Consider the following 22213-nt stretch of genomic DNA (forward strand, 5'->3'; position numbering starts at 1 on the left):
TTTAATAAGGGATCATCGGATTAATTAAAGCGTGCCTTTCTCCATATGTGCATTTTCTTTTGTTTGGAAAAGAACAGCTAAGGACCTAGCCATGCGCGCCATTCATTTGTTTAATTCTGTCACTATTGTTTTTAAAAACCTGTCTTCAAATCGTCACTATAATGGGCTCCGTTCAGACACGCTCCAGGGACCCTGCTGATGCGCTGACATCAGCTCCCCGAGCATCGTGGGTAACCAGTGTATTAAAATGGAGCCAAGCACATAAGATTGTGGGCAGCTGGCTCTGGCCATTTCTATCCCAGCAAAGAACAGATTGAAGTGGAAAAGAGGGGAAAGCTTTAGCAGGTAAACATCTGGGATCTGCATCCATCCCTCTTAACCCTTTGGATACTGGAAGCTCTCTTTGTTTGTGCCTTACTTTAATTATTTCAGTGAATGACTTTCTACATTGTTTCTAAAATTGACTAAAAATGTTAGGACAAATAACAATTAAATTGCATCCTAACATTTCCTTAGGTGATTCCTGGAAATTTTACTATAAATATATATTTAGGAATCAAGTATATAACTGTATCACAGCTCCATACAATCTTTGTCCTCCATAATACAACCAATATAGGGATCCTCGTCGCTTCTTATGACTTGATTTAAAAATGATTTCATGGTGGCATGTGGGGAACCTGCTATTTTGAGAAGTGGGATTCTATAAGGGAACATTTTCTATGTGCAGTTTGCTTGTGTAGTGTGCAGCGTGCGCCCCCTGCATTGCTCCGACAGAGTGCACCACTTTTTTTGGTGCACCTTTAACATAGGGCTTCCGATACACTTCAGACTGACTATGCATGTTATATCTGGTGCACGGCCTGACTGAGCACCAGAACGCCCCATAATTTGTGTCACATGATGCACACTGCAGCTGCACCACAAAAGGGTTTGCGGGTGACACAAATGAGGCGCAGGCACCTCTTAAATAACTGTGCAAGCAGTTTGCAATATGAAGAATGTGCAAAGGGCCTTAGTAAATGTGCCCCAATGTGTCTCTATATAAACCTTAGACAATGTGGTTCTACTTTGTATTTTGATATGTTGGAAATATTAGCAAGTAAAATTGGAATTTAATAGACATGTTTTCTTCTTTTTCTATCAATGTGATACACTGGTGGTTTCTGCTTCCTCGTCCATTCCTGGGCCTTCTAAAATCAATATTTAAAATGATGCTAATGAGCCTGAGGGGCTCTAAGGGGTTTTCCAGACCCCCGCAGTGATGTCTTTTCACTTGTTGTTACAATGAACAGAACATGTCTCACCCTCCCCCCGCTCTCTCCCTTCTCCCTCTGCCTTTCTAATCTAGCAGCAGTAAGTGTCCCTTGTTTATCAGACCGATTTTCATGGTAGATTTTCTTTAATAGTATTAAGAAAATACTATATACTATACTATAGTTCAGTCTGTGCTGTGTACAAATAACAAGGAAATGGCAATTTCTATCAAAGTACATTCTAAATGATACCTATAACTAGCTCATAACTGATTAACTTCTTGTTGATGATTACTGATTGCCATAAAACAACACATGACACTACACAATGCCAGAAATACTAGACTTTGCAAATTCAATGTTTCAGCTTTGATGTCAGTGCTTTAAGTAGATATGGCTACCATAAAAAATATACTATTAGATCCTAGGTTTTCCGCTAGAACATTGCCTAGCTTAAGTCATCAGATATCACTAGACATTTTACTGTCCTTTTCAAAAAACTTTTTAGGCTGTTAAGGACTAAGCCTATTTTGGCCTTAAAGAGGACCTGTCACCAGATTTTGACTACCCTGACTAACAATGCCTGTTGATAAAGGGTTACAAATCCTCCCTATATAACATAAAATGAGCTGCCAGTGAGGCACTGTACCTTAATCACAGACGTTTTACTGATATGCAGATTAGCTTTTGTCACACATGTCTGTTGTTATTTTTTTATAAAACTTTTATTGAAGATAACCACGGTGCAGAATGTTATGATACACTACATACCAATCAACGTTTTTTAAGCTTCTAGGTTCTGGGAATAGTCAATATATTCAAATATGTCTTTTTCAGTTAGTGAAATAAAGAGTTATCCTGGTTTTCCATATTGACCTTGGTATTATCAAGCATGTCCGTATTTTTGGATAAGCGAGTCCAGAGATTCTGTATCTTTACATTCTGTAGCTTGTCACATCATGGGGAGGAATACCCCTAGGTAGCTTCCTTCAATAACAAGAACAGATAACAAGAGTACAAATAACATATATCACTAACATAACTTTCTAGTCTAGGCCTGAGTGTGGAGTGTAAGAAGAATTACTGTTTGTAGTACATGCTGCTTAGCCAGATGTTCCAATTTGTTTAGAATTTTTTATACCTGTTTTCTTGATATGCAATAGCTCTTTCAACTACACAATTTGCATTTATTTGAGAGAATACCTCTGTAATCTCCGGGCAAGATTTGCTTTTCCAATGTCTAGTCAAGATCAGTTTGGACAAACCGCGGAATTTAAAAACCAAATTGTGTCGCAAGATCAGCACTTACATGCACCGGGAAGAAGAAGGTGAACTCCGGCGGACCTCAGCGGGGTTGTATCACTTGGCACCCCCATAGTGTGTGTAATAGGATACGTTTTGATCCACATCCCCTCCAGCATTTGGGTGAGGCCGTTGGGAAGGGCTTTTGTATGCGTGTAGGGGTGAAATACCACCTCATTCTTGTCTTAACTATAGCTTCTTAATGTGCTGTACATTTAAAATTTGAGTTTACAAACTGTATAACTTTATGCCATTGCTGATCTGTGAATGATGCTTTCAATTCTAGTTCCCATCTTTCCATATATGGAAGTTTTGAGAAGGAACCCTTGTCACCTAGAAAATTATAATACAAAAAAATGGGCTACAGATATGAAAAAGGGTATAAATTCGTGATGTCTAATATACATTATACCAAAGTGGTCTCATTCTATCTCTCAACCCTTTCTATAGCTCAGTCAAATCATCTGATTGGCTTTTTAGAAATATACACCTACAAACACAAACACTAAGCCAATTTTAGCCAAGAATATACAAAATCTTTATTACACAATATATTTCATTAAAAATGCAAATTTCACAAAAGGGGGGGGGGGGAATACAGGCGGATAGTGAGGGTGTCACACAGGAAATTTAAAAACATGAGCGACTGGGAAAGTAGTTAATACTCAGAAAATCATGCCACATGGGATTAAGGGTAATACAACAATTTACATGAATTGTAGTATTACCCTTAATCCCATGTGACATGATTTTTGAGTATTAACTACTCTCCCAGTCGCTCATGTTTTTAAATTTCCTGTGTGACACCCTCACTATCCGCTTGTATTCCCCCCCCCCCTTTTGTGAAATTTGCATTTTTAATTAAATATATTGTGTAATAAAGATTTTGTATATTCTTGGCTAAAATTCACCTAGAAGATTGTAAAAGTAGGAAATTCCTCTTCTAATTCCATTAGGGGAGTCTAATGCTATTTGATATTAGTGTCTATACCCGGATATTGTTCAGTTCTTTTTTGGAGGAAGTGTTGTATTCTTAGGTATGCATAGAAGTCCTTATTTGAAATGGAGAACTTCTGCCTCAAGACGCATAAGGAGGCTAGTGAGAATCCTGAGAGTAAATCTCTCAGAGTGTAGATGCCCTGTGTTTACCAAGAATAAGTTGGCAGGTTCCCTATCATAAAGTCTAAAAAGCCTATTGGGATCTGCTGTGGTGAAAGTGTTTCTTTTTTGCTCTGTTGTTGTATTAGTAGTTTCCATGCTCTATCCAGAGCTTGGATTGTAAGGAGTTTGGATGGTGGGGGTGGGGGGGGGTTCTGTTTGCCACATACAGTATGTGCCAACAAGCGGCATTTGAGAGGATGATCTTTTTGGTGGGATTTTTCAAGGACGCACCATGGTAATCCTGCAATCAGTATTGTGATTGGTCCAGGACGGCGGCGTGGTAATAGTCTGGGAGGTCTAAACCTCAGTTTATTTTGGTTCTGGTTAGTATCTTATGTGCTATTCTAGGAGGTTTGCTTCGCCAAACAATTTTGTTGATTTGAGAGTTAGCAAGCTTAAAAAAGGATTTGTGTATAGGGATCGTCAGTGTGCGGAACAAATATAAATATTTACATAGGGTCATCATTTTAAAAGTTGCAATTCACCCAAACCAAGACAGCGTGTGCTTCGTGTATCCTTCAAGTTCTTGTTTGACTTTTTGAAGCAGCCGAACATAGTTTAGTCTGTATAATTTGGTCACCGGGTAAGTTATGTATTCCTAGATAGTCTATCTGATTCTCTCTCCAATCAAGGGTGCAATTTCGTGTGGAGTGCCAGGTTTGGTATATTTACGGGCAGGATTTGTAATTTGGCGTTGTTAATTTTATGATATGAAACTCTGCTGTATTCTGAGATGACATCGGAGACGTGTTTTAAAAAAGTAAGGGGGTCAGTGTTTATTAGAGTTATGTCGTCTATGTCGTCAGGCAAATTTTTTTTTCTAGTTTACCCGTGGTTATGCCTTTAATAATTGGGTGGGCTTGTATGGCTGCTGCCAGTGGATCTATGGACAGGATAAATATGATAGGTGACAGGGGACATCCCTGTCTGGTACCATTCGTAAATGTTTTGGATCTGACACCATTGACAAACACTGAGGCGGAGGGATAGTCAATTATTCTTCTAGAATTGTCTGAAGCTTGTCTTGAAGGGGTGAAACCTGTTTAGTCAGGTGAAATGAGTGAGCCTGTTTGCCAGATTTTTAGCATATATTTTAATATCATCATTAAGTAATGATATTGGGCGAAAATGTTCGGGTCTATCTGGAGTTTTGCCGGGTTTAGGTATTGTGACTATGATTGCCTCCAACATTTCCCTGGGAAATGCTCCTTCTGAGGCTGCTTGAGAGATTACTTTTAGCATGTATGGTGCTAGGATTTTGGAAAACTTTTTATAGCACAAATCCGGTAACCTGTCCGGGTCTGTAATGTTTTAATTATTTCTTTGGTTGATAAAAGGGCGTTCAGCTACAGAAGCTGTTGTTCTGTCACTTTTGGTAGGGAAAGTTTCCCCAGGAAGGCTGAGATTAAGTTGGGGTCTGGGGGTTACCTCTCCATTATTTTTTAAATTATACAAGCTGGCATAATATTTCATATATACATTTGCAATATATCTGGATGATATGACTTTAGTGTTGGTTTTAGGATCCATTAGGTGCGGGCTCTTTGCTTAATTCTTTTCACTAAAAATGCTCCTACCTTTTGATCCTGCGATTAATATTTGATTTTTAATTTATGCAGTGATGCAGCATACCTTTGGGCAAGCAAGTTGCATAGGTGGGTAAGCTCTTCGTTAAGAGCTGTGACTAAAAAGGGGGAACAATTGTCTTTATTTTGTCTCTCTAGGAATTGAATATGTAATAGGGAAGCTGCCACTTCTCTCTCTCTATCCCTTCTAAGCCTGCTATTTAATTTGATTAGTTCTTCCTTTGCAAATAATTTATGTATGTGCCACATAGAGAAGGGGTTTACTATATCATTGTCATTGATTTTTAAAAATTCTTTGAGTTCCTGTGCAAATTGGGTGTAGTTTGGATCTTTTGCTACAACTGTCATGTTGGCCCTCCAGATGAAATCTTATTGACTGAAATGTCTATCAAAGAAGGTGGCTGATATTGCTGCATAGCTGGACCATTGGATGGTCTCTATTGAAGATGCTAGTGCCTTATCCAGTGTGAATTTGTCTGTAACTATTCAGTCATAGCCATAAGTTTTGGGAATGACACAAATATTATATTTTCACATGATCTGTTGCCAGCTGGTTTTTATGTGTGTCTGTCAGATGTTTTTTTTTATATTTCTGTATTTCATCACATACAGAAAAGCTTTTATTGACAGTCAGAATGAGTTAATGCAGCAAGTCAATATTTGCAGTGTTGACCCTTCTTCTTCAGGACCTCTGCTATTCTCCCTGGCATGCTCTCAATCAACTTCTAGACCAAATCCTGACTGATAGCAGTCCATTCTTGCACAATCAATGCTTGCATTTTGTCACAATTTGTTGGTTTTTGTTTGTCCACCCGCCTCTTGATGATTGACCACAAGGTCTCAATGGGATTAAGAGCTGGGGAGTTCCCAGGCCATGAACCCAAAATCTCTATGTTTTGACCACTAAACTGCTCTTGGACAGTTGGGAGAAGTTTCTCTTGGAGGACATTCTGGTACCATTCTTTATTCATGGATGTGTTTTTAGGCAAGACTGTGAGAGAGTCGATTCCCTTGGCTGAGAAGCAACCCCACACATGAATGGTTGCAGGATGCTTTACAGTTGGCATGAGACAAGACTGATGGTATCGCTCACCTTGTCTTCTCCGAACAAGCTGTTTTCCAGATGTTCCAAACAATCGGAAAGGGGATTCATCAGAGAAAATGACTTTACCCCAGTCCTCAGCAGTCCACTCCCTGTACCTTTTGCAGAATATCAGTCGGTCCCTGATGTTTTTTTCTGGAGAGAAGTGGCTACTTTGCTACCCTCCTTGACACCAGGCCTTGCTCCAAGAGTCTCCGCTTCACAGTGTGTGCAGATGCACTCACACCTGCCTGCTGCCATTCTTGAGCAAGCTCTGCACTACTGGTAGCCCGATCCCGAGGCTGAAACACTTTTATGAGATGGTCCTGGCGCTTGCTGGTCCTTCTTGGGCGCCCTGGAGCCTTTTTGGCAACAATGGAATCTCTCTCCTTGAATTCCTTGATGATGCGATAGATTGTTGACTGAGGTGCAATCTTACTAGCTACATTACTCTTCCCTGTTAGTCCAGTTTTGTGCAGTGCAATGGTGACTGCATGTGTTTCTTTAGAGATAACCATGGTTAACAGAAGAGAAACAATGATGACAAGCACCATCCTCCTTTTAAAGTGTCCAGTGGTGTGATTCTTACTTAATCATGACAGATTGATCTCCAGCCCTGTTCTCATCAACACCCACACCTGTGTTAATGGAGCAATCATTGAAACGATGTTAGCTGCTCCTTTTAAGGCAGGCCTGCAATGAAGTTCAAACTTTTGGCCATAACTGTATGGTCAATACGGGAGTATGTCTTTTGTCTTGAGGAATAGAACGTATAGTCACGTTCGGACGTGTGTTGCACTAGCCATAAATCGTATAGATTATTTTCCCAGAGGAAAGGGTTGAGTATAAAATTCCTATTTGTAGATTTTAATGTTGTGTCTAGCGCTGAATGGCCTATTTAATTAAAGCCTCCACACATCAGTAGAGCACCTCTTTGGACCCCCTTAACTGTCCTTCACAGATTTTTTAAAAATTTTCTCTGTTTGGTGTTAGGGACATATATGTTTACGATAGTGTGGTCTTGGTTATTCATTGAGCAAGTAATTATTACATACCTACTCTGTGGGTCTATTATTTCATGATAGACTGTCACAGCTAATGTGTCTCTAATGGTTATTAAGACTCCTCTCTTTTTCTTCTCATAAGATGAGATGGTAATTTTGGTAAATTTTGGATGGGCTATTTTCGGCGTTTTCTTTTGTTGCTAATATGGGTTTTCTGAATACAGATTATATCACTTTTGTTGTTCAGTGCCTCTCTACATATCATAGATTGTTTTAATGGGCTATTTAGCCCTTTTACATTCAATGATAATAACTTAACTCCCATTTGTGGTGTTTGCCAACCTTATGTGTAGATAATTGTGTAGTGTTGTGCCACATATTTCCCTCAGGCCTTCCTTATGATTGGCTCCATTTACTTTCCACTTTCAAATTTAACCCAACCACTGTGTCTAGCATACTATAGAGCACAGAATCAAACAAAAACTAAACAAAAACAGTACGGTTCTATTACTCAATATAGTACAAGAAGGTTAGGAAACTCAAACTCCGTCTAGGGGTATACGTAGGTTGATAGAGGTCAGCTCACCGACCACCAATGCGTAGGTTAACAGAGGTCAGCTCACCGACCACCAAATTGACGATCTTCAGACTGGAATGGTCTTTTGGTGTTGCCTTGCGTTCGCCATTCTGGGTATTTCCGTCTTTGAAGACTATGTTTTCTTTAAACTTCGACGATGCTTGCGGTTGGAATTCCCCATGTTTCCAGAAAACTGAAGCACTCTTCCAAATTGTTGATAGGGATGATGCCATTGTTCTTTTTCACCAATAATTTTGTGGGGAAACCCCATCTGTATGCTATGTCATGCTCTCTCATGAGTAGTTTGATTGGTAAAAATTCCCTTCTGGCTTGGATAGTAGCAGAAGAAAGATCCGTGAAGAGCTTTAGAGAATTGTATGGGGTTGGAAGCATTTTCATTTTCCTTGTTTGAGCTAGCAATTGTTCCTTAGTGTAGTAGAACATAAATCTAGCCAGTACATCTCTTGGTACTGTGTCCGGAAGGTTATTAGGTCAAGGAACCCAGTGCGCCCGGTCAATACTAAGCTCATAGACTTCCAGGTCTGGCAATAGGGCCCTAGTCATCTGTATATTTGCTCTGAGTTCTGCACTGGGGACTGTTTCTACAATTCCTCGAATTTTAACATAGAGAGTCTTCTAGGGTGTTATGCTGCTAGCTCATTGAAAGATGCAGCAAATGCCGCCAATTTATTTTCCGTATGTGATATTTTGTGAACTAGGTCTAATATGGAGACTTGTAACGGTTTTATTAGACAGGATAAGTCCTTTTGTAGGGATTCTTCAAAGTGCAATTAGCATATCTTTAAGTAGCATCTCCGATATTTGCTTATAAGTTTGGTACGCTGACAGCATGTCAATTGTCGAGTTAACGCTATCTAGCTGAGAAGGCTGTTCACTCTCCCCTTGTTGGGATATGTCATCCTGGTGTCAAGCCTTCTGTTTGACTGGAATGCTCGTAGGGGATCTGGAGTTTGCAGATCCTGCATATAGTGGTGACATGGAGGCCTCTGATTCATTGCCTGCTTGTGAGGGGGGCATTTTTCCACCATCTTCCTGCGTGCCCTCCACGTATATTAGGGATCTTGTTTTCTCCGGAGATTGCCGGGATCCCGTACTCCACCAATCTGGTATCTCAAAGGAGAGTTGGGAGAACTGCGTCATCGGGGTGCCGGGTTTAGATTTGTCCGGAGGAGCATAATCTGCCATCTGTTGTTACTGGTTTACTGTGACGGCACCATTATTGCTTCCCACCGTGCCTGAGCTGAAGAACTGCCCAATTGGCTTTGCAGGTTGGTCTTTTGCTTCTCCCTTCTTCCCCTGGGTTGTGCATGGCAACAAGCTGATATGGTCGCATTATTGGTGGTTAGCAGAGTGGAGCTTCTCTCCTACCCAGCCATCTTCTCTCGCGGCCAGAACACGTCCCATTCATGCCTGGTTTTTGTGACTCTTCCTCCTTAGGCTGGCAGTGAACCACACCCCATTATTCTGACCGACATCTCTGTGTCTCTTCAAATCCCTGCTCTGCCTCCTTGTACTTAGGGACTGTCTGCTAATATAACTACAGACATATAAATCTCTATGTACAGAAAGGCAATATTGTGTCAATTCTTTTACACATTCATGACATGTGACCAGAGTGACATTGCTATTCTTAGAAGGCTATAGGACCTGTGACAAACTGTACACCATGTATGTGAAATCGCAGCTTCCGTGGAGGATGGAGAGGAGTAAAAGTCCAGGCTGCTGTGACTTCATGTGGTCAGATACATGCATGGGGTACAGTTTGCTATTGTAAAGAGGCTAAATCTTTAGCTAAAAGGGCATCAGTCAGTTAATATAGCTCTATAGGAACCTGTCACTGGCTGTATATGTGCAAGTGTGGTGACAGGTTCCCTTTAAGGATAGAGCCCCATTTTTCAAATCTGTCAATTTAAATTGTAACAACTTTGGAACACTTTATTATACCAAGTTGTTTTTGAGATAGTTTTTTTGTGATACATTATACCTTTTGCTAGTGAAACATGTGAAAGATATATTTTGAATTTACTTTAAGAGAAAATAAGAGAAAAATAGAAAAAAAATAAGAATGTGCCATTTTAAACTTTGAACACTTCTAATTATTAAAGATAAAGTCAAACCAAAAAATACTTAATAGCTAACATACGCCATATGTCTTCTTTATGTTGGCACAATTTTTAAAAAATTCTTTTGTATCTATAGGATCGTAGAAGGCTTTTATGTTTAGTAGCAATTTTTTTAAGGAACTTTAACAATAGAAACACATATAAATGACCCCATTTACGAAACTACACACCTTGAATTATTCAAAACAGTCTTTATGAACGTTATTAACCATTTAGGTTTTCTTGAAAGTTAAAGCAAATTGGAGATTTCTTTCTTGCATCTTTTCCATCATAAGTTTTTTTTTTATTTCAAAGCATCTCTGAAACAGCTCTGAAAATGTATTACCCTTATCCTTTAGACTTAAAAAATACCTACTAAAATACAGCCCCTGTAAATTCAGGAGTACCATATGAAATTTAGGGCCTCAATTTTACGAACATGTTTTTAATACAGTAAATCAGGTTTTCATTTGCCTTGTGGTGCAAGAATATAAGAACCCCTCCAAAGAGATGCCAATTTCGAAACTAGACAATTCAAGTATTGTATCCAAGTGTAAGGTTAAAATTTTGACTTCAAAGGTAATCCACACAATGTATAAACCTTGAAGAAAAAAAGTTTTTTCAGTTTGCTCCTTTTTTTCAATTTTAACAATGGATACTAGAATAAAAACCACTCTCACTTTATTACACAATTCCTCCTGAATACAGCAATACTCCACACATGACCCTAAATTGTATTAACAATTTGCATAATAACACAAACAGGAACAAGGCTGAAAATTGAAGCACCTCTTTGTGGCCTTTGAAGCACAGATTTTGTGGGAATTAGCTTAGGGAGCTATTGGCATGCACCTGCTAAGGTATTCATCTAAGGGTATAGGGGATTTCTTGTTTTGTTTATTTTGTCTTCTAATTGGTTATGGGGCAGTACAGTAAGGGTTGTGAAATGGATTGAATGAAATGTAAAAGGGCAAAATTCATAGTGAATAAATGAACAAAATTAATAATCTAAAGAGGAGTGGAAGGTTTTGAAGCAATCAGAAAAAGGCCAAGCTTGGAAGCATGTTTCACAGTGAAAGCGTGTATCCTTCTGTAACCCTCTTTTGTAGCAGATGCTGCATTTTTTTCAGTGGGGGGAGCCATTGATAGGAGGTGTTGGCCTCTTACTATCCTTGACGCTTCACTGGCAGATGTGTAGGGCTCTTCTTGATCTTGAAATATAAATTTTTTAAATTATGTTTTCTTAATACTCCAAGAATGTGGCCCGATGCCCAGCAGCCCTATGACAAAATGTATGAATTGTACATGGCAATTTGGGCAAGGTGAACAGCTAATTTTATTATACTATGTCCTTGATTTACGCATTGCCTAATAAGGCTTTATCATTTGGTCAGAAAGGTGCCCCCCCCTCCCCCATGGAATTATTGTATCTCTGAATTGCAAACAGGCTTTTCCATTTCGGTAGATGTCCTACGGACGCTGACTGGAGTGCTTCTGTCATCATCTATGGTTGTTAACATATGGACATCTTTCATGTCCCTTGTACTTCAAAAACAGCACCCCATCACTGCACGTCGCTCTGCTTTGACCATTTTGCAGCCTTTGCCCTAAGTCTGTGACAGGCCTTTTGAATTTCTCCGCACTGTCCCACACATAACTGTTTTTCTTACAGCCAGGCATTTTAGTATTGGAACAAGTCGTACAAGTGGTACGGGAGGGTGTAGAGGGTGCAGGAGATCCCAGACAATTTTATCACTTGTACCTAGAACAGGAGGGCAATCTGGGGGCTGAATCTTTGTGTCTTTGCCCTCATAAATGCGAAAGGCATATGTATAGCCAGTTTTAGACTTGCATAACCTGTGTATCTTTATGTTGTAGCGGGCTCTTTTACTGGGGAGCTACTGCCTAAATTTTAATCCGCCTTTAAACTAAACAAGGGACTCGTCAATGGCAGTGTTCTTTTTTGGTACATAAACTTCACTGAATTTTTGATGAAAATGTTTAATTACAGGTCAAATTTTATAAAGGTGATCATGGTTTGGGTCACTTGGGGGAAGGCACTGCAAGTTGTCATTGTAGTGCAGGAATTTTAAATTGACATCAAATCGTCCCCTGGGCATTGCAGTGCGGTATAGCAGTGCATGGTGCAACACGTCTGTTGACCAGTATGTTTTATTTGTAATACCCATATTCAAAAGTAACGACCAGAAGGTTAGCAATTTGCTTGCATCTGTTCGTCCTGGCATAAAATGATTGAGGATTGGCCAAAAGAAATTCCTCTACAAGCGTTAGTTTGGGTAACCATCAAATCAAGAAATTCATCAGTAAAAAAAGACCATTTTATTCATCCCTGCTGTATCAATCCGGGTCCCTGAAGTCAAACTAAATTCAGGAATGTTAGGGGAATAGTTAGCAAGGGGTTCCCAAATATCTTCAGTACTGTCAGGGGTAACTGGGTGACTCTGCGCCGCATGACTCTGAAGAACTTCTTCCTCATCACTGCTGGATGAAGAAATAATAAAGTCTGATCCTCCTTCGCTGGCAGATTCTGTGTCCGAAAGAAGCATTTCAAATGCCTCTTCAGCAGTAAACATGCACTGAGCCATAATAATGACGCGCTAGTTATAAAATTACAGATCTGTTACAGTGGACTGTACTGTAACAGTAAACTTTGTAAAGTGGATGAAACTGTAAAATATTAAAAGAAAATTAGTATAAAAGCTAATAGGAGAACCATAGAGAACACATATACACTCACCGGCCACTTTATTAGGTCCACCATGTTAGTAATGGGTTGGACCCCCTTTTGCCTTCAGAACTGCCTCAATTCTCAGTGGCATAGATTCAACAAGGTGCTGGAAGCATTCCTCAGAGATTTTGGTCCATATTGACATGATGGCATCACACAGTTGCCGCAGATTTGTTGGCTGCACATCCATGATGCGAATCTCCCGTTCCACCACATCCCAAAGATGCTCTATTGGATTGAGATCTGGTGACTGTGGAGGCCATTTGAGTACAGTGACCTCATTGTCATGTTCAAGAAACCAGTCTGAGATGATTCCAGCTTTATGACATGGCGCATTATCCTGCTGAAAGTAGTTGCCGCCATGTGATTGGCTGATTAGAAATTAAGTGTTAACGTGCAGTTGGACAGGTGTACCTAATAAAGTGGCCGGTGTGTGACTGATAAACTGATATGATGAAAATATGATAGGTTCAGGTGGCCAGAATCTAAATATGATGTGACCTGTAGGGTATAGATGGTGATGAGGGTGGTATTGGTGATGAATGCCATGCATTAACTAATAGAGTATTAGGCTGTAGACTCAAAGAAAGAGAACTATAGAATAATACCTGAAACACGTGGAAGATCAAAGTGCGGTCACTGGCACAAATCGGGGCACTGGGCAGTAAAATACCATTTAAAAATTACGGCAGTGATGGCAATCATGGCCGGGACGAGGGGTAGGCGTTTGCCTAGGGCGCTACCCTCGCCTCCCATCCTGGGGCTCTGTCCTGTCTTCCAGTAGCGATCAGTGATACACATATCCCTTGTGGCTGTATGTAGCCGGCGCCTTCTACGATTCACTCATATAATTACTAACACCGACTAACTTTGAAATTCTCTTTTATGTCTTTGTCTGTGTTTTGCTATTGCATTTACAGTCATTATGTAAATCGACCTGATGAAGATGCCAATTTGGCATTGAAATGCTTTGCCATATAACTCAACCAATAATGTTTTAATTATCCCAGCACGCTCTACAGTTTGGATATAGCAGGTCTGTTCAGTTTCCCCACATTTTTCTAGCTATGTGCAGCCATTTGTCAGGTTGCAGGCTAGCAGCTAGCAGTTACCTTTTCCCTCTGGCAGTCTTTGTGTGGTTGGTTGCCATGGGAATCCATAGCTAGACGGTGGAGAGGAGGGTGGATGTTTTTAGGAGGGGTTGTTAGCACATGCACGCTCCTGATCAGAAGCTATTGGGCGCAGGAGAACATCAGTCCCTGCAGCATGCAAAAAACTCTATGACCTGGAGTGATGTCACAAGCATGTGACTGATCACATGCTTCAGATCATCTAATTATAAGTTTATACCGGCCAATGTGAATTACTTAACAATCACTAATGGTCAACAAGAGGATATATATAGACTGGTAGTTATACTTAATTTATATGCGCCAGAACTTAATCTGTTATACTCATTATACTCACCTTATATGCACTGAAAAGTGATCTGTTATACTCATTATGCTTACCTAATTAGCAGTGAAACATAATCTGTTATAGTCATTATACTTATATACGCCGGAATATGATTTGTTACAGTTATATCATATACTCGTCAAATCATATAAATTAACAGAGCCTGAAACATGATGGCTATGGGTTGATGATATATGTAGATTTGTCGCTATACTAACTCAATATGCACCGGATCTTGACTGATTACATTTACTTTATGCGCGCCGGACCAGGATTTGCTATATACATATAATATATTCATTAAATTATAAAACTCCCCGGACCCAATGCATATGTAATATATTTTTTGATATTGGTGGTATTTTATACTCTCTATGTATTTTTTTTTCTTTTTTTGCATAATAGCTGACATATCACATACCATATATATACTCGAGTATAAGCCGACCCGAGTATAAGCCGAGACCCCTAATTTTACCACCAAAAACTGGGAAAACCTATTGACTGGAGTATAAGCTGAAGGTGGGAAATGCATTAGTCACAGACCCAGCCAAGTATGTAGCCAGCCAGCCCCCTATAATATACAGCCTGCCCCCAGTAGTATACAGCCTGCCCCAGCCTGCCCCCAGTATTATACAGCCTACCCCCTGTAGTATACAGCCTGCCCCCAGTAGTATACAGCCACCCCAGCCTGCCCCCAGTAGTATACAGCCACCCCAGCCAGCCCCCAGTAGTATACAGCCACCCCAGCCTGCCCAAGTAGTATACAGCCACCCCAGCCTGCCCCCAGTAGTATACAGCATGCCCCCAGTAGTATACAGCCAACCCAGCCTGCCCCCCAGTAGTATACAGCATGCCCCCAGTAGTATACAGCCACCCCAGCCTGCCCCCCAGTAGTATACAGCATGCCCCCAGTAGTATACAGCGCCCTCCCCCAGTAGTATACAGTTTTTTTTTTTTTAGTCCATTTTTAATTATTTTTTTTACAAGTATTGACTCGTGTATAAGCCGAGGAGACGTTTTACAGCACATTTTTTGTGCTGAAAAACTCGGCTTATACACGAATATATACGGTACTTCCATGGGTAATTATGTCATAATATACTAAGAAACTTTTAAAGGTATTATATTTTTTCATGAAGTCACTCGTTGATAATTTCACTGGTCACTTTATTCTATGAAATATTCCCCGGATCATGTCCTTGTATACACATTTTCATATATGTTTTTCTTTGCACTTAGTTTGACCCTAAGTATGCACATTTTTTATCTGGATTATAATCCTTAGCATGGAGCTTTGAGATTGAAACTAACAAAATACTAAGTAAATGGAAAGTGAATAATTGTGAGAGCAATACCATGGAGATTACTTCTGTATAAGTGAGTTATAGTTATGACGCACATCTGGTTTCATAGCCAGAATGGGCATGCCTTACCGTATTTTTCGGCCTATAAGGCGCACTGGACTATAATAAATGCCTGCTAAGACATCTAGGTTCATATATAAGGCGCACTGGAGCATAAGGCGCAAGATCAAATGCAGTACCTAAAAATGACCAGCAGGTGGCAGACCTGTGCACAGTTCAAGCCAGCTACACTTCCCGGGAAACTTGTCTTCAGCGTGTCAGAGAGCTCTGATCTCAGAGGTATGGGCTGCTGGGGGTTAATGCAGGGTGATGCAGCAGGGGTTAAGCGGTCTCCCTCTGCCCCTTCTCCTTCCCTCCTCAGCCAGGGTGTTATTCCTGTGGGGTTCCCTGTGGCTCCTTCTCTTTCCCCTGTTACAGGGCTGTCAGGTATGGGGGATTTCTTACTGATGATGATGATTGCCTCGTGGTCGGCACTATGGCAGCTCCGGTCTCTCCGTGCTAGGGGAGGGCAGGATGGGCACAATGTTAGTTGCTAGGGACCCTGTATACTGTGTGGGAAGGTGCAGGAAATTTCTGGGGATGGAGCTATTAAACACTGGTAAATGTACAGTAGATCTTGTCTGTAGTACTTTTCTGTGTAAGTTCATATATAAGGCGCACTTTTCTGAGGCGCAATTTTCTGAGAAAATGAAAGGATTTTTGGTGCGCCTTATAGGCAGAAAAATACGCTACTTTGATGATTGCCCTCCACCAGAGCAGACTTAGGGATTTAAGAGGAGAACTGACACTTGACTGGTATACCTTGAGGAAACCCATTTAGCGGGTGATATGTGTGGGGCGTCTATTCCCCCTACCCAAGAGCCTGATTACATGGTAAAGTCATCATTGATGCTCTGTGTTTTTAGTATTACATAGGCACATTTCAGTTTACTGTAGCCTGCTATTTATTATTATTGTAAACATTGTTGTCTTACTGTTTTTTCAGAATACACATCTGCTTTTTATATATATTCTGTGTACTGTTTGTGCACCTTCACGTGAATGTCCTGAGTGCTATTGGGATCGTTGTCCATAGCTGATGTCACTACCAGGAAGTCCCGCCCATTTCAGGAAAAGCTGAGAGTGTTTTATAGATGGCCTCATATACCTATTAGCTCTATATCTCAGGATGGAAGAAGCCAAATACATGATACAAGTATCGTTGGAATTGTTGTCAAAGGTTGTCCAGCTGTGCTAAAAAAATTTTGTCAAGTAACTTTACAGTTACGTTTTTAAGTTAACATTTGCCTCCATATAATTCTTCTTTTTGTTAAAAAATTTATTTAGATGGATTGTTGCACAATCCTGTTTGACAACATTAAAAGGAACTTGGACTCGGTATGAGCAATTGGAACACAAGGTGGATACTTTGATTGAATTTCATGAGATGATTAGACTGCCATAAATGGCATCTGCCATGACCACAACATGTGACCTTCAGAATGCAAGACCCTGTAGGCCAATTATTCCTCTGCCGCCACCATGTTTCACTGTTGGCATTGTATTTGGCAGATGATGAGCAGTGCCTGGTAATCTTCACACATACCACTTAAAATTAACACCAAAAAGTTCAAAAACACCAGAGAATCATATTTCTCAAACTGTATACAGGCTTTTATATGTCTTGCACTGAGGAGAGGCTTCCTTCAGCACACTGTGCCATAAAGCCCTGACTGGTGGATGGCTGCAGTTATTGTTGAATTTGTGGAACTTTCTCCCAGCTCCTTTCTGCATCTCTGGAGCTCTGCAAAAGTGAACTTGGGGTTCTTCTTTTCCTTTCTAACCAAGGTTCTTGCATTTCTGCAGATATTATTTTGTAATCTTAGACAGATCTGTGTCTTGTTACAATTCTGTCTCTGAGCTCCTTAGGCAGTGATTGCAATGTGCTCTGACATGCACTGTTGTGAGTTGTGATGTCTTATATGGACAGGAGTGTGTTTTTCCTTATAAACTCCAATCAGTTTAAATAAACACAGCTGGACTCCAATGAAAGAGTAGAACCATCTCAAGCAGGATCTGAAGGAAATGAACAGCATGTTAAATATGAGTGTCACACCAAAGGGTCTAAATACTTATAACTATGTGATATTTCACTTTTTCCTGTTTAATAAATTAGCAAAAATATCTACATTTCAGTTTTTTTGTGTCAAGATGGGTGCAGGGTATATATTAATGAGCATTCTAGAATTGTGGTAAATTTTAATTTTCTAGAAGTTCATTATGGTAAAATCATGTTATTTACAGACAGTACATGAAGTATAATCTGTACAATATGCATTCATATAGTGCCAAGATTTGATATTATTTGCAGTGCAAGGTCAGGTAAAATCTAAGTAAACAAGGACTATTTACACACCCTACTACATAACAGCTTAGTACAATGGGTTTATTCCAAACCAAAAAGCTTTATGCAAATATACATTATTTATACTCAAATAACTTCATTATCTACAGCAAATCTACAGATCAGAGGAGGATTTATAATGGTGCCCGTTTTTATAAGCTAGGAAGTGTTGAAAGACTCTGGGGGTCATTTACGAAGGGTCCGATTTGCAAATTTCCGTCGGGTTTTCCCAATTTTCGACATTTTTCCCTGCACTGCCCCAGGTGAATGCGATCGGATTTCGGCGCCGGGTTGCATGCGACGGAAATCGGGGGGGCATGGCTGTCTGAAAACCCGACGGATTCAGGAAAACTGCAGTATTTAAAAAAAGAAAGTGTCGCTTGACACGCATTTACCTGCACCAAGAAATAGAAGGTAAACTCCGGTGAACTCCAGCGGACCTCGGCGCAGCAGCGACACCTAGTGGATATTGGCGCACGGACCTTAGTGAATACCAGCCAGACCCGAATCAGCGTCGGAGAACCCGCAGCTGGATCGCGACTGGACCAGGTAAGTAAATGTGCCCCTCTGAGTCTCTTTCGATGACCATTGGGTTGCGTGTTCACCCCCTTACTTGCCAATATTGCAAACCCACAAATACAGCTCTACTTCAGTTAATAATAAAGTGGATGGGACAGACCACAGTAGGACAGAGAAGTTATTTAAATAAAAGTTAAATCCACTGCATTAGTGTTTGTCTAGTTTTGAAGTCTATAAAACTGTAATGTATACAGACAAATGTTCTTAAAGGGGTCTTACTGTCTATTGATATTGGTCACCTGTCCGTTACATGGGTTATCAAAATATGATCAGGGAGAGCCTGGCACTCAAGACTCATACTGATTGGCTGTCTCTGGCACCAGAATCCTAAAGGAGAACAGTTCCATTTTCCAGGCGAGTAACTGCAGCTCAGCTCCTGATTGCTTTACATCCAAAGTAGGCATGAACAAATACTTTAATGGAGTTACTTCTACTATAAAAGAATTCCATGCTCATTATACAAAACATCAAACAACAAAACTTAGTCATTTTCAGATTTTAGAATTCATAAATTGGCAGAGATATGTGGTTCCAAAACTGCATCAGTGTCATACTTACAAAAAATGATATGGAGGAGAACTCCATGTCCCTTGGCTATCACCCTACAATCTGTTGCCTATACCTTTTCCACCATGTATTTGTGCCTAAAGATATTGCCCATGGTTATCAACTTCATGCTGATCACTGCTTTGCAAGTGTACTTTGGTTAATTTTGTCTTTGGTCCTCATTTTGAACTAACATGCCATGTTTTGTTTGTCCTACTGCATAGCACACTCTTGCATTCTTCTTGCATTTTCTCAAGGCTCTGATTCCCTGATTCCATTCATAGTATAGTGTTTTATTCTTGCCTCTTAAAACGGTTATTTCAATGAAAGAAAATTCTCAAATTTCAATCCCCTATTTACAAATCCCCTATATCAATAAAGATCATTTTTAACCCTTTACTTCACAATTTCATTCAGTTTTATTGCTGTTTTAGCTTCTATCACTCCCTAGGCTCGTCAGTGCAAAATTCCAGAGTGTGGGCTCTCTAAGCAGACACATTATGATTTATTTAGTTCTGTGAGCTGACAAAGTGGTTAGATTATCAGGTTATAATGTTTATATACACTTCTGAACATTGTACTGGTATCTGATACATAGAAAGAGATGAGACAGATCAGAGATGATGGGATCCATGACATGCATATTACACACAATTACACAGTTAGCTCTCCTACATCTCTGCTATCCCACAACACATAGATCTCCTGTACCTGCCTCCACCTCCCCAGATAAAGAACGTATCTGTCCGTAGCTTTACACTCCTGCTGCAGACAGGAACCCAGTGTCTGTGTATCAGTGAGAACTCCGTCCTGGACTGAGGGGAAGGGCTAGAGGCAAAGAGCAGAGAGAGACAGAAATCTCAGCTCCACAGGCGCCAGACAAAAAAAGCAAGACGGCAGCCACCCGACCCTGAGTCAGATGTTACAGGGTCGTCTCTAGGGGTAACTGAAATTGTGTACACCAGGACTTCTAGAGTCAGATTGGACTTATATCTGTGAAATTCTGTATTTTTGTTAATAACAGTGAATTAGAGAATGTGTTATTTTGTTATCCCGAGTACATATAAGAAACTTGTCTTTGTGGGAATATCCCTTTAACTTGTTTCTTGACTCTTAAACTTATAAGCTTGTGTTTAAAATGTGTTATGATTTGCCATCTTCATGACTTTACTCAATTATCTATCACAGTCATCTACCTCTGGTTCATTCTTGACAATACCTCCTACAGTTTAGCATTTATAAGATAGATGGAGCTGATAGTTGGATGTGGAGACCTTTGGAATTTTACACGGTGTTAATGTGGTTCTGGGCAAACATGACTATCATCATCTTTATCCTCATGTAGGGAAGCAAATATCTATAGAGGTTTTGTTGTTTCCTTGTTATGGAACAAAATGGCGTAATAAATTATAAAACAAACTCTATGAACTGTTTATGGCATTATGTAACTAGTACTAGAGTACATCAGAAGTGTGGAATACAATCAGGATTAAATGAGATTATTAACCTTGTAAAGTAAAAACATGTGAATAGATTGACCCCAAAATTGTAGATAATCTACACAAAAATGAAAATATTTTCATTGATATAAAATGATAACATGTAACACATGTAAGGTCTTTCATTGTTAAAAAAAATATGGCTGGGGGAAATAGTTTTGGCAAAAATATTTTAGCTTGTTTTTGTGAGCTGATAAAATGCACAGTTGTTGTGGGATTCTTGCCAATAGTGGGCAGCCTTTGAAGGGTGAGTACTGTGTGGCATAACAGGGTTTAAAAAGGATGCCAGGCATATTTTCAGTTCTTTGTTAGACTTTCAACACCTTTTTCCCCTAAGGTCAACCCAGGGCCATATGGATAAGAACACTGGTTGAATGCAATTGCAGATCATCAATTGATAAGTGTTATGAAACCCTAAATGGCTTATAAGCCCTATTGTTGTGTTGTACTGGCTACAGCTCTGTTTAAAGGGTTTCCTGAGATACAACTGGCACCTGGTTTTACATAAACCAACACTTACCTACTGCTTAGCAGTAGGTAAGATCTGCAGTTTTGTCCACATTCTCAATAACTAAAAAAAAAACCTTAAAGCTTTGCACAGCATATCCAGAGACATGGGGGCATATTTACTGAGGAAGTTGGAAAATGCACTTAAAGTGCTATTTCTGTGTATAATGCTGCATGCGTCAATTCACTAAGATCGTGCACTAGAAATCATGAACAATTTTAGAAAATCGCGGCACAGTGTATACGAGTTGGACAATGCACTTTCTATGAACTCTGGTGATGGGTAAGTAAATGTGCCCCAGTGTCTCTCATCTAAGTGGCTGAAATCTTTACATTTTGACACTGGGTAAAGAATATACAAATATGTTTTCCTGCATGTATGCCTCCAGGACTACTTTTTAAACTATTAGGCTACATCATTCACACAAACGCATGGGGGACGTATATATGGCCGACATATATACGGCATATATACGTCCCCCATACACTTCTATGGGCTCACGGCCCTATACGGGAGCGGTACAGTGCAGCACACATGCGGCACCGTACCACTCCATAGCCCGGCGCCGGGGGCTGTATATTCCTTTTGGAGAGGGGTCAGCTGCGTCCATCCTCGGCACCTCTCCGCAGCGCCGATGTATGCCCAACGTACTACGCCTAAGTCTTTAAAACAGAAATGTAAATACTTTCTGACCTACAATTGGATTATATAATATATGGTATAGTTTTATATCTTTAAGTATTTGCATAGTTTTTGCATAGTATTTGCATCATATTTGCTTGTTCGCAAACAATACTAGTGATATTCCTTTGTGGGAGAGAAGAACTTCTCTGTCATCACATCTGACTATCATTCCTATTAAGGATCTACACAATGCTAGTTAAATTAAACAAGGACAATGACATATCCTACACAGAATGCCAGCGTGTCTGGTGCCACAGTAGAACAAGGATTAAACTGATTTGGCCTTTAGGGCGGGAATCCCAGAGTTTCTCAGCCTCAGACAGGTGTGGGTTAATATCTGTTCTGTAACT

At 40.1% G+C, this 22213-nt stretch overlaps 1 protein-coding gene across 5 annotated transcripts in view; it reads left to right on the top strand.

Moving 5' to 3' along the window:
* CPO (carboxypeptidase O) overlaps positions 1-22213 on the top strand; it is a 132204-nt gene that overhangs the window by 60023 nt on the left and 49968 nt on the right. The window contains exon 1 of one of the 5 annotated variants that reach the window (XM_072121055.1): positions 159-345. The exons of 2 other annotated variants lie outside the window; for them this stretch is intronic. The gene's annotated coding sequence lies outside the window, so the exon portion shown is untranslated. Of the gene's footprint in view, positions 1-158; positions 346-4185; positions 4303-15809; positions 15944-22213 lie in introns of those variants that run through there. 2 more of the 5 variants (XM_072121054.1, XM_072121057.1) reach the window with 2 other exon arrangements.

Source organism: Engystomops pustulosus, chromosome 8, assembly GCF_040894005.1.
Source record: "Engystomops pustulosus chromosome 8, aEngPut4.maternal, whole genome shotgun sequence".
NCBI classification, from domain to species: domain Eukaryota; kingdom Metazoa; phylum Chordata; class Amphibia; order Anura; family Leptodactylidae; genus Engystomops; species Engystomops pustulosus.